The sequence below is a fragment of the Panulirus ornatus genome, chromosome 8 (genome assembly GCF_036320965.1).
Source record: "Panulirus ornatus isolate Po-2019 chromosome 8, ASM3632096v1, whole genome shotgun sequence".
Lineage (NCBI taxonomy): Eukaryota > Metazoa > Arthropoda > Malacostraca > Decapoda > Palinuridae > Panulirus > Panulirus ornatus.
In genome coordinates, this window is record NC_092231.1 from 19,518,394 (window position 1) to 19,532,206 (window position 13,813).

General features: G+C 41.0%; 1 protein-coding gene across 1 annotated transcript in view; it reads left to right on the forward strand.

Moving 5' to 3' along the window:
- The first annotated feature begins 1,632 nt into the window (after positions 1 to 1,632).
- LOC139749860 (nephrin-like) overlaps positions 1,633 to 13,813 on the forward strand; it is a 343,103-nt gene continuing 330,922 nt past the window's right edge. Inside the window, exon 1 of the mRNA XM_071664200.1 lies at positions 1,633 to 1,816. The gene's annotated coding sequence lies outside the window, so the exon portion shown is untranslated. The remainder of the gene's footprint in view (positions 1,817 to 13,813) is intronic.

Genomic DNA, 13,813 nt, shown 5'->3' on the forward strand with positions numbered 1-13,813 from the left:
TGTGAGTCCCTGCACGTATTCATAGAGTGACAGCCAGGCAATATTAGTGTGGGAGGTTCCCGTCTATCATTATCAGTAATCGTTGCTTTACATAAGACTGAATGAATGAGCTCCAACAAGATAAGCCCCGTATCCATCTCGGCCGCCGAGTCTATCTGGACACATTAGGTCTTATCTCTGTAGTAAGTTTGTCTCCAGTGTTCCAGCAACACCAGCTTGTCTTCCCTAATCCGGTCCCTAAACGCAAGTTATTTTCCATTAACTACCACTCCATCCACATTCGTGTACTTGCTTTTTTTAGAGTGGGTATTTACCTATTTGTACTGTAAGAGGAAGGGAGTTTTGCACCCGTGTGTGTGTGTGTGTGTGTGTGTGTGTGTCTGTGTAATCCACCTTAATATTTACGTGAATAATCTTCCACCAGTAAAGAAACGCGTCTGACAAAGGCCTTTCATACTGACAATTATAAATGTGTTGTCCATCCAAAGTATCTATTTGTCTCTTACGTCTGTCGAATTCCAGAATTTTGCACATGTAAATCAAAATTCACATGAAGTATTCTTACTCGCACAGATATAAGCCTTATTCACCCACATTGATTGAAAATTGAATATCTACTACTCACTGATATTGAAAAAAAGTACTTGTTTTGAACTTCAACCAAGATTGAGGAACGACCTCTTCAATGGTCAGTCTCCTTGTTGCCAGACACAACCCCACATCCCTCTGCTACCTCCGCCCTGACGTTAACCACCCGACTTCCCTCAACACCTCACTTGAAAGAAGACATTGGACGCTAAGGTACGCTATTACCGGTGTGTGATCTATCGCATTTATACTTGGTATGTCGAGTGATAGTGAAATATGAGACAACGATGATATTACTGTGATTATATGCCTTTAGCTTGTGTTTCTGTGGGCGCTTTAGTTGCGTGTTTTACCGCTTGGAACGTACACAAAAGTGGTAGTTCACATCACGAGTGATATAACTTCGACAACTACTTGAAATAGCAACGTCCACCAGAGAATTTTAGATACGATTTAACTGATCTAGAAATATGTCACTTCCGGACAAAGGCACGGTTAATGATTTTTTATTTATGGACTTCCCTGATAGTGTTACGAAACAGAAAATACTGTGCGTCATTTCCACTCGTGGGTAGTTTATATCACAGTAATAGAGACCGAAATATTGCAGCGATACAATAGCGAACAACGTATCGCATACTGCAACATGTAATGACAGGTGAACAACAGGGTGGATATATTGTAACAAATAATGATTATTGATGAGGTGTTAGATATATTATTACATATGGTGATTGGTACAGAAGAATTACGATTGAGGTACTGGAACGTATAGCGACTAGTGAGTAATATAAGCAAATATTACAACATAAGGTGACTGATGAAGAACATGTTGGAAATAATGATACATATGAAGACTGGTGAACAGTGAGGTAGAAAGTGTTGCAAAATTTATGTAATCATCAAAGTGATTGTTGAATAGTTTGGCGAAAATTTTGCCTTGCTGATAGTAATGAACAATACAATGGAAATATTAAATACATATAATGACTGATGATCAATATGAGGAAATGTGGCAAAATATAGTGATTATTGTAACTGGTGGATAGTATAGTGAACATACTGCAATCTATAGTCGTGATCAAAGACTAGATACAACATAGCCTGGAGGGAATATCATTTCTTACATCAATATAGTGAGTGTGGTGCTTCGAAAATTTCCTGAAAGCCTCGTCACTCGTGACTGATGCCTGTCAGGACTTCACCTACACCCGCCAGGCGACGGAAGGTAAGTAAAATGAAGATCTATTTATCAATTTCTACTGCAGTAATCTGTCAATTATAGGGTATATTCCGAACACTGTTATTTCAGATAATTATAGGATGTATTCCAGACACATTTTGGCCATCGTATTTCAAATGACTATGTTATAACTCTAACGTTCTATCGGGATATGGATTCAATTACCACGGTGTTGCGTAAGAACATAAAAATATAGTAACGACAGACGGCCTCCTGCCCCAGGTCATACTGCTTCTTTCTAAGTATCTCCTTCAAAAGTTATCGTTGCACAATATTCCAATACGATTGGAGTAACCGACATTTTATGACGTTACCTCGCCTTACATAACCGGCAGTCTGGCTAGGTAGTGTTCAGACACTTTCGTAAAGGTGGATCGACTTTGAACATTCTTCATGTGATATAGAATTGGATTAAAACAATGCAGACGGTAAACGTTTTGTCAGCATTACAAACAGCGTGGCTGTGCCAGGGAGGGGCGTTTGCGGTTGGTTGAAGCCGTGCAGGATGTGTTTTGTGAGGGATGTGTGTAGTGTGTTACTGGAGTGGTTGGGCCTAGAGTCGTGATGTATGGGGAAGAGTGGGACATTCCTGCTCAACAACCTTCTATACCGCTTTGTAGAAATTATATATATATGTATTTCTTTCATGCTATTCGCCATTTCCCGCGTTAGCGAGGTAGTGTTAAGAACAGAGGACTGGGCCTCTGAGGGAACATCCTCACCTGGCCCCCTTCTCTGTTCCTTCTTTTGGAAAATAAAAAAAAAAACAAGAGGGGAGGATTTCCAGCCCCCCGCTCCCTCCCCTTTTAGTCGCCTTCTACGACACGCAGGGAATACGTGGGAAGTATTCTTTCTCCCCTATCGAGGATGTAAGGCATGTGTACGTGTAGGAAGAGAGGAAAGTGATTGGTTCTCAGTGAATGTAGGTTTGAGGCAGGGGTGTGTGATGTCTCCATGGTTGTTTAATTTGTTTATGGATGGGGTTGTTAGGGAGGTAAATGCAAGAGTCTTGGAAAGAGGGGCAAGTATGAAGTCTGTTGGGGATGAGAGAGCTTGGGAAGTGAGTCAGTTGTTGTTCGCTGATGATACAGCGCTGGTGGCGGATTCATGTGAGAAACTGCAGAAGCTGGTGACGGAGTTTGGTAAAGTGTGTGGAAGAAGAAAGTTAAGAGTAAATGTGAATAAGAGCAAGGTTATTAGGTACAGTAGGGTTGAGGGTCAAGTCAATTGGGAGGTGAGTTTGAATGGAGAAAAACTGGAGGAAGTGAAGTGTTTTAGATATCTGGGAGTGGATCTGTCAGCGGATGGAACCATGGAAGCGGAAATGGATCATAGGGTGGGGGAGGGGGCGAAAATTTTGGGAGCCTTGAAAAATGTGTGGAAGTCGAGAACATTATCCCGGAAAGCAAAAATGGGTATGTTTGAAGGAATAGTGGTTCCAACAATGTTGTATGGTTGCGAGGCGTGGGCTATGGATAGAGTTGTGCGCAGGAGGATGGATGTGCTGGAAATGAGATGTTTGAGGATAATGTGTAGTGTGAGGTGGTTTGATCGAGTAAGTAACGTAAGGGTAAGAGAGATGTGTGGAAATAAAAAGAGCGTGGTTGAGAGAGCAGAAGAGGGTGTTTTGAAATGGTTTGGGCACATGGAGAGAATGAGTGAGGAAAGATTGACCAAGAGGATATATGTGTCGGAGGTGGAGGGAACGAGGAGAAGAGGGAGACCAAATTGGAGGTGGAAAGATGGAGTGAAAAGGATTTTGTGTGATCGGGGCCTGAACATGCAGGAGGGTGAAAGGAGGGCAAGGAATAGAGTGAATTGGAGCGATGTGGTATACAGGGGTTGACGTGCTGTCAGTGGATTGAATCAAGGCATGTGAAGCGTCTGGGGTAAACCATGGAAAGCTGTGTAGGTATGTATATTTGCGTGTGTGGACGTGTGTATGTACATGTGTATGGGGGGGGTTGGGCCATTTCTTTCGTCTGTTTCCTTGCGCTACCTCGCAAACGCGGGAGACAGCGACGAGGTATAAAAAAAAAAAAAAAAATATATATATATATATATATATATATATATATATATATATATATATATATATATATATATATATATATATGTATATATATATATATATATATATATATATATATATATGTATATATATATATATATATATATATATATATATCCCTGGGGATAGGGGATTAAGAATACTTCCCACGTATTCCCTGCGTGTCGTAGAAGGCGACTAAAAGGGGAGGGAGCGGGGGGCTGGAAATCCTCCCCTCTCGTTTTTTTTTTTTTTTTTTTTTTTTTTTTTTTTTTTTTTTCCAAAAGAAGGAACAGAGAATTGTGCCAGGTGAGGGTATTCCCTCAAAGGCCCAGTCCTCTGTTCTTAAAGCTACCTCGCTAATGCGGGAAATGGCGAATAGTTTGAAAGAAAGAAAAGAATATATATATATATATATATATATATATATATATATATATATTACTTGATCGCTGTCTCCTGCGTCAGCAAGGTAGCGCCAAGAGCAGACAAAGAAAGGCCGCGTTTGCTCACATTCACTCTCTAGCTGTCATCTGTAATGCACCAAAACCACAACTTCCTGTCCACAACCAGACTTCACGGTCTTCCCGCCGCTTTGAATATTGATTTAGCCCACTAACAGCCCGTCGACCCCTGTAAACCACATCGTTCTGATTCACTGTATCATGTACACGTCTTGCACTCCTCTGTATATTCAGGCCCTGATCACTCAGAATCTTTTCTCGCTCAATCCTTCCACCTCCAATTTAGTTTCCACCTTCTCTTCGCCCCCCCCCCCCCAAGTTCTGACATATATATACTCTTTGTCAACCTCTCCTTACTCATCCCATATGTCCACACCATACCAGCACACCCTCGTCAACTCACTCAAGCACACACTTTCAATTTCCACACATATCTCTTTATCATTTTCTGTCAAACCACCGCACACCACATACTGTCCTCAAAGATTTCATTAGTAACACATCCACCCTCCGCACATTCTCATCTACAGCCATCCCTCGCATCCATACAACTCTGTTGGGACTACTGTACCTTCAAACATACTCATTTTGCCCTCCCAAATAACGATCTCTCGTTCCACACATTCTTCAGTGCTCCAAGAACCTTCACCCCCCTCACCCATCCCATGACTCATTTTTGCTTTCAAGATTCCATTTGCTCCTATATCACTCCCAGGTATGTAAAGCACTTCAATTCCTTCAAATTTTCTTCATTCAAACTCACACTACAGCAAACCTGTCCCTTTCCTCCTAAACCCAATAACATTGCTCAAATTCACATGTAATCTCAACTTCCTCCTTTCACACACTTTCAAACTGTATCTAACTTCTGCAGTTGGTCTCTCCAACCTACCACCAGTGTTCTGTAATCAGCAATACAACAATTTTCTCATAGTAGCCATAGTAACACTACGGTCCTTGCTGCAGACCTACCTTCACTTGGAACCATTCACTCTCCCTTCCTACTCGTACACACGCTTTACACCTTTGATAAAAACTTCTCACTCCTTTTAGCAGCTTTGCTCCCGTACCATACATTCTCGAAACCCTCTACAGGACATGTCAGTCAATCCTATCATATGCTTTCTCCAGATCCATAATTGCCACGTACATATTTTTCTGTTGCCTTTAGCTCTTCTCATACAGCAGACACCTGATCCACACACATCCTAAACCACTTCTGAAACCACACTGTTCCTCCCCAGTCTGATCCTCTGAACATGCCTTCACCCTATCAATCAAAACCCTCCAATACAACTAACCAGGTTTACTCAGCAAACTTCCACCTCTGTCGTTTGAGCACTCGCGTTTGTCCCTCTCGCCGTTATATAGTGGCACTGTACATGCATTCCACCAGCCCTCAGACACCTCAACAGTGATATGGTTCATACATTTTTCTTACACTTAGTATTGCAGTTAACAACATCTCGACAAATTTTGTACCTTTGGGATGATATTAATGCCCACGACCATGTGAAGCCCTAGAAAGCGTAGATACCATACCACGGACATCAGGAATGTCACCTTGTTGCTCATCTGCCAGCGTGTGTCAGAATTAAGTCGATAAAAAGGCTAACTTTTTCAAAGAACTTTCACAGTACGTCAACAGAAAATGAGATACCGACTCATAAAAGAGCAGTAACACACGAAAGTCATCGCCAGGCTTTTCATCTTTATAGTTACAGAGTCCAGATTTAACTATACGTACCAGGTGCCACTGTCGTGATAGATGAAGACTCTAATCTGTCTACGAAAATGTGGTGATCGATCAGGATCTTGACAGCATTATCTACCGTAAAATGGCCACACAGCTGACGTAACAAATGACCATGTGAACCATAATCCATTGCGGTGCATTTTTCCGAGGCAGTATTGCAACTGCGACATTGTGTTCCATGTGTGTTGTTACTTGGGCAATGTCAGGAGTGTGTGATGTGGCTGTGAGGTTATCAACGTATGAGAAGACTTTCATAATGTGATCAGAGGGAGGTGATGGAAAGTCATGTAGGAAGAGACTGAAGAGGAGAAATCCAATGAAGAGTTTGAAAACTTTGGAACCTCCTTGAGTGACATGGCCACCTATGAAGTCGACTCAACATATTTTCTCAAGTATCTTTTGCTTGGGAATGTTTTTTGTTGGACGATGTCTAATGCTTGGCTGACATTTATTGCCATTAAATTGTGAGGAAAGGGGGCGGGTATGTGATTGGTTGAAGCCATCTAGAATGGTTTGTGACGTCTTTGTGCAGTGTGATTGCAGAGACATTAGGCCTAAAGCCGTGCTGTGTAGCTGAGAGGGGAAATTTTGGTCAATTCTGTTGATGATCGGTGTTTCAGGGAGTTTGGTATATAAGAAAACAGTGTTTCAGGGAGTTTGGTATATAAGAAAACAGTGTTACTGGAGGAGTGACAAGAGGGAAAGTTGGGTAGTTACGATAGTTGCTATGCCGGTAAGCTTCCGAACAGTGCTGTGTGTCCAGCAGTGGCTTAAGATATCTGTGAGTGCTTGGACTGACATTGGATCGAAGTCTTCTTTGTGGATGTTTGATATATTGTTTCAGGGTGGATTTTGAGTAAGCTTTTCATGACTTTCCTGTTCAGGTGAGTTGGTTTACGGCTGAGTTTTGAGTCGTGCTTTATAAGTATGTAAACATGTTCTCTTGGAGACCGCACACATACCTAACCTAACTCCACAAATCCTCGCATTTAACTCGCTTACCAACCCCATCTACGATTGATCTTACCAAGCAGCTGTTGACATTACGCACTCTTAACAAAGAATCACCATTCATCTTTTACAACTCAGCCTCCTCCTTACGTACTCGTATACACACTTCAATCCACCGCACTCCTTCTCGTAGTTTTCTTCCTACACAGGGCATCTCTCTCAGCCTCACCGTAACCATTCTTTAGTGCCATAAAGTGCCATTTACAAATACCTTTCTATCTGAAAGTATTTACCCCACACAATCCACATATCGTCTACCACTGCCGGAATCACATTGCTCCTCCCTAGTCTGACGCCTTGTTCGTGCCGCCACCCTTTCCATAACCACTCTCGCATGCTAATAATCACGTATACTTAACAGACTTCCTCTGTAATTTGATCATTCGCATTTATCCCTTTTGACTTTATATAACAGCGCTAAACAGGTATCATGCCGGTTCATGAGCCATATATAAACTCAAGTTACTAAGTAACTAACTAACAGCAGCCCCATCCAGTCCAGCTGCTTTCCCATACTTCATATTACGCAAGACTTTTAACAACTCACCTTCTCTCACCAAAATCATTCGCCATAGCTCTCTTTCGCTCCACAACCTCCTCGTCCTCAACACTCAACATTCGCCATCCTATCATCTGACGCATTCATTAGTCTTTCAAAATACTTACTCCATCTCCTCTTTACGTTGCCTATTACTACTTTCGTATCCGCACCCCTTACCGATGCTCACATTTGTTCCCTTGTTCCTATAACATTATTCACCTCCCGAGGCGTTTTCATGTTCTTCGCTTGCCGATATTCTGTATCCCCATCTCTCATTTACTCTCCTTCTCCTTCTCACCCTCTACGCATTTATATACTCCCACCACTTTCAGTTCCACTTCATCCAAATGTTCACATCCCTCGCCTTGCACTAGATAATTAGATTCCACACCCTCCCACTCACAGTCTTTTCTCAGACACACACGTCCCACAATACCAACCACAATTTACCCTCATGAAAGCAGTGACTCCCTAAACACCTTCCACACCTCGCCCGCTCCCACAGTTTCATCTACATTCACCTTCTGCCACTCTTCATCCAATCTCACTTGGTGTCTCCGCAAACGAGTCTCTTTGCTAAGCTCACCATTACCATTTTTTCTATACATGACATTTCCCTCACTCCTTAAAGCCACGAGCGCTGAAGAGCTCCAGTGCTTGGCTTATAAGCCTAAATTTTGATAATCAAGTCCTTAAAGCCACGACAAACTTTCATCTTCGCTTCCACTAAGAAATCATCAGAAAACCCTCCATCTACCACTCTCATTGCATTCACATCCACCAGTCTCTGTTCCGGCCGCCAGCCAGTTAGTGATCTGGTAATGCCCTTTAGAACCCCAAACCAGCAAATCTACGTATACTTATGAATGTACTTCTATGAAACCAGGTATTCCTATTCTCTAATCCTTTTGTAGCACACAGATCGACGAGCTGTTCATCGGTTTTATTTACAGTTTTATATATGCAATGAAAAATTCATAATCTAACTAGTGTAATCTTTCAGTCGGCATCCGTTTTTCATTCACTTGTCTATCTATTCCTCTATTCATCTATCAATTTCCATTTATCTAGCAAGAGCAGAATGCCATCAACTTTGACTTCGAGAATGCTGCTCATCTTTAGCCACTACTGCACTGTGTTTAAATCTGTATATTGTTTTGCACTCGTAATTTAGATGCAGGGGACTAGGATGGTTAACTGCGTTTTCAGGGGGTAGCAGCAGCAGCAGCAGCAGCAGACTGGTCTATCTCCTTTTAGTAAAGATTTCTTGTCCACACGGACGGAGGATCACCTAGAACTCTCACTATCAAGACTGCAAGACTATCATCTCCCTTGACAGATTATGGTTTTGTTACTTATACATATATATATACGTCCTTTCGCGAGGGCCTGGTTTAGTTACTTATACATATATATACGTCCTTTGACGAGGGACTTATTTCCTCTCACAAATTCTCGATGAATTTCAAGGGTTAGCGAGTGACAAGACTTCGATACCCGTCAAGCCAGAACATATATATATATACATATAACTCTAGGATCTAGTATGTGTCCCATTGACTCTGGAGCAGCTATCTAACACAATCTCGGCCACAATGTCCATAGACACAACTCTGTATACAGACAGTGGCGCACATATAACTGTCCCTGGCTCTGAGAGTTACGTATAATTCGAGAGCAGGCTAATAGTCTTCAAGGGAATCCTATAATGTCATTGAAATGCATTCAGATTCACAATCACAGTTTCGGAACCACGTAATACGGTTCTTGTCTTGCCAAGGAACCTAAAGGAAATTCGTCTTTGACATCTTTTAATCCCACACGATGAAGAATACATGTGGACTTAACACTGTATTCAGTGTAATGACCCGACCATCTGATACAGTTAATGTCACCGCAAGTTCATCCATATCAGCTCAGGTGCTTAAGTGTCGTTCAACAACCATAACTCTCAGAGGAGGGTGGAAGGTTGGCTGCGGACTGATGGCCAGGCCTGCCATCTGGTGGGTGGTAAGAGGAGTGAAAATATAGAGTTGGAGCGGGTGTGTGTGTGTGTGTGTGTGTGTGTACCGGGGTAATGAAGACAGAGGGGAGATGCCAAATGGAGCGGTAATCAGGAGCATCATTGCTACCCATTTGGAGTTTCATTACTATCATTATTATTATTGTTATTGCTATTATTATTATTATTATTATTATTATTATTATTATTATTATTATTATTATTGTTATTATTATCAATTATCATTTATTATCATTGTTATTATTATTATTATTGTTATCATTATTATCATTATTATTATCATTATTATTATTATTATTATTAATCGCCGTCTCCAGCGTCAGTGAGGTAGCGCAAGGAAACAGACGAGGAATGGCCCAACCCACCCACGTACACACATATATACATAAACGCCCAAACACGCATATATACATATCTATATATTTCAGCGTATACATACATATACATACACAGACATATACATATATACACATGTATATATTCATACTTGCTGCCTTCATCCATTCCGTCGTCACCCAGGGGAGAAAGAATACTTCCCACGTATTCCCTGCGTGTCGTAGAAGGCGACTAAAAGGGGTGGGAGCGGGGGCTGGAACCCCCCCCCCCCCCCTCCTTGTATTGAAATTTCTAAAAGGGGGAAGCATTATTATTATCACCATTATTATTATTATTATTATTATCATTATCATTATTATTATTATTATTATTATTATTATTATTATTATCATTATTATGAAAGCATACAAAGCTGCTAATTGTCTTCCTAATAGAATTCGTATTGATGCATTTTACGTGTGCATATCCGTCACAAGCATGATTGGGCTTATGGTGTTTGTTGATTGCGGAATTTTTAGCCTTCTGTAATCTATGTGTTTTCTTTGATATTTGAACATGATTCCTTATTGCACGCTGAAACTTCCTTCATTTTGATGGACTCACTCCTGTATTATTATTCACTATGACTATCAGCTGACTTACATTTCTTTTCTATATATCGAGTCAACTTTCATCATATTTCAGTAGGATTCTTCTGAGTAGCTTCAGCATTTCATCCATGCAAGTGCCACGATGAAGACCCCATTCTTCTCTGTTACTACCATAGACCTGGTAATCTCACACACACACACACACACACACACACACACAGAATTTTCTAGCCCTGCACACAAACTGAACACACCTGACCCATTTTCTATCCTTTCGTGAGAGTCCAGTAACGTACAGGGAGCCACCTTGTCATCCAATCTTTCATGAGACAACAGAGTCAGAAAACTATTTGTTTATGTTTATGGCATTCACGTGCCGCCTGAGGCCGAGATCACCCTTGTTACCACAGTCAGTCCACAGTCAACCCAGCTGTTCATCCTGTTCTGAGGATAAGTCGTTGAATATGGTACCTGGTTGAAGTTAGGATACACACACACACACACACACACACACACATATATATATATATATATATATATATATATATATATATATATATATATATATATATATATATATGTATATATACAGAGAGAGAGAGAGAGAGAGAGAGAGAGAGAGAGAGAGAGAGAGAGAGAGAGAGAGCGTTAATGATGTGATGGCCTTAATTAGGGCATTCAGTTACCCGTGCCGTTTCAGCAGACATGAAAAAGTCTTCTGCCTCCTGTGTACCTTCCCGCATTTGGTTAAAATATACTTTTGTGCTGGATGGTTATCGTGTCCACCTCTACATGCTCACTATTCAGACCCGTCTCCTCAGTGTGTCCTTCCCTGAATCATCCTTGCTTAAGAACTACTCTCGTCCCGCTTACAGCTGAACATTTTGTTCCAAACGTTTCATCGAGATCTCCCTGATGAGTAAATATACAAATAAAGCAGATTTCTTTTTTCCACCGAAAATGCTTATCTTCTATTCATTGTTTTATAAGTATTAATATCTTAGTAAAGCACATATCGCATATGAAAAGACAAGATCGAAGAAAACTAAGAAATTAAGAGACAGGATTCCACGCCTCGTGTACATAAGAACTTACACAGAAATACACTTGACTCAAACGCATAGAACTGGCCATAGCGCTTGGACTAACTGAGCTGACGACAACCCACCGTTCTCTGTCCCTCACATCGTCGTTTGTGTGGACGACAGATGTTAGGCTTCCTGAGTCTTACCGCGCCAATGTGACCCATCGACAAGACAGTTCACCACTCTGTGCTGTTCACTGGTATGATCTGTATTACTCTAAACATCAATTACAACCTTGGTGCCTGCATTTTGTGCTTTGCTGTCATCCCACGCAACAGAAATTAATGGAAGACTTGAAGAGAAATGAAAAATAATCTGTTTCTCTCCCAGAGGCTTCTGTCAGAGACAAATGTCCTCACCAAATTCGAGTCTCAAATGAATAATGAAAAATTGCTTCAAGGCAAGAAAAAGCGGGGAGAGAAGAGGAAAAAATTAATGTAAGAACCTCGTGGTAGGCAGAGAGCCTGTCTTTATAAAAGGGCAGATCTCACCTAATAGGAGAGAAACGAGAGTGTAAAGAGTTCCAAAGCTTGGCGTTGCAGGGGAAAGAAATAGTTCACTCTAGACTTTTCAACTATAGTCATCGTACGATGCAGTATTTTGAGGTCTAGCTGATGATGGTGGCAAACAAACAGACGTGGTTAGGGAGCTGAAACCGGAGTAATATCCACAGAAGAGGGAAAGAACACCAACACTGCTGCCAATAGTGAATATTTCAAGTTGTGAAGTCATTCTGCGAAAGTTGATCGGTCGGTTTGCTTTGGACTACACTCTTTGAAATGAGATGGTAAAGGTAGAATCTCCCTAAAGGGACATTACTTCTCCATACAAGGACAAAAGTTCAGAATAATTTTTGACAACTATTTTTCTATTGTGGGGTTTCCACGATCGATTAGATATTACGGTGATATCAAGTATTTCTGACACCTTGATTGTTGCAATTATAGAGCCACCGGAGGAGATGAGATGGTTTGAGGATTTCCATAAATATGATCGAGAAGATATTTCGTTTTAGAAGGAAAAAGCTCAATTTTCTTGCTTCTGTCCAATAGAAAATGCTTTCCAAATCTAGGTATATATATATATATATATATATATATATATATATATATATATATATATATATATATATATATATCTGTAAATGTAACAAAAAGAGACGTAGTTCAAGCAAGTGCTGAACGACCGCATTCGAAGAAATTGGAGGAAGGCAGGCTGGTCGTCAGCACATAATTACTTTTGAGTATATTCTAAAGAGAGAAATCGTTGAAATGAACTGGATAGAAACCCGACGAACACCATCCTTAGCAGGATGAGAGAACGATATTGATCAATGAACAATTACGGAGTTAAACCGAACAGAGTAGAAATTTGATATGAGAGAAAAGTGAGGGAGGTGAATCAAAATTTGTGTCCAAGAAAAGTATTGTTTGCTAAACAATAATGCGACCGACGAGGGAGCAAGATGAGTGCTCAGAAGCACACTCCTTCAGAACTCGAGGAATATCATCTGCTCCATACGCCATTCTTGTGCCCACTCACCGTAGTGCCTTCTGGTGTGCACGAGAAGGAATGGCAGGGAGAAGTTTGGAATCAGTAAGACGTGCATCAATGGATTAGGGAAAGCTATGATATAGAAGGTGGTATCAAAAGGAGAAAACATAACTAAAATGAGTTATTTTATCAACATCAGAGACAGTTACAGTATTGTCGGAGCAGAAACTCCGAGAGACGGTAATATCGCTGAAACTGTTGAAGTAGACTCGGCCAAAGACCAGAAAGAATTATGAGCAGAGGAATGGCAAAGGTCACCACACATCCCACGGATAAAGAAACTCGTCGCGCCACATGTACCTTGTTTGCAATGATATCAGGCGGAAAGGAAGGATATAATGCGAGTCGAACGAAGGTAAGATTTTTTCTGTTCAGGTCTGACATGTTAGGTGTCTTGCCCGAATGGTCTTAGAACGGAAATGTACGGACGTTTGAACGAGTTTCAAGAAGAGGTAGTCCAACACGATGAAGGGTGATGCGCATCCATTTCCTGAGCAATAACGTCTGTTATAACCTCAGTAAAGACAGACGCATCACCTAAAGAGAGACAATAATCCTCTTGGGAAAAATAG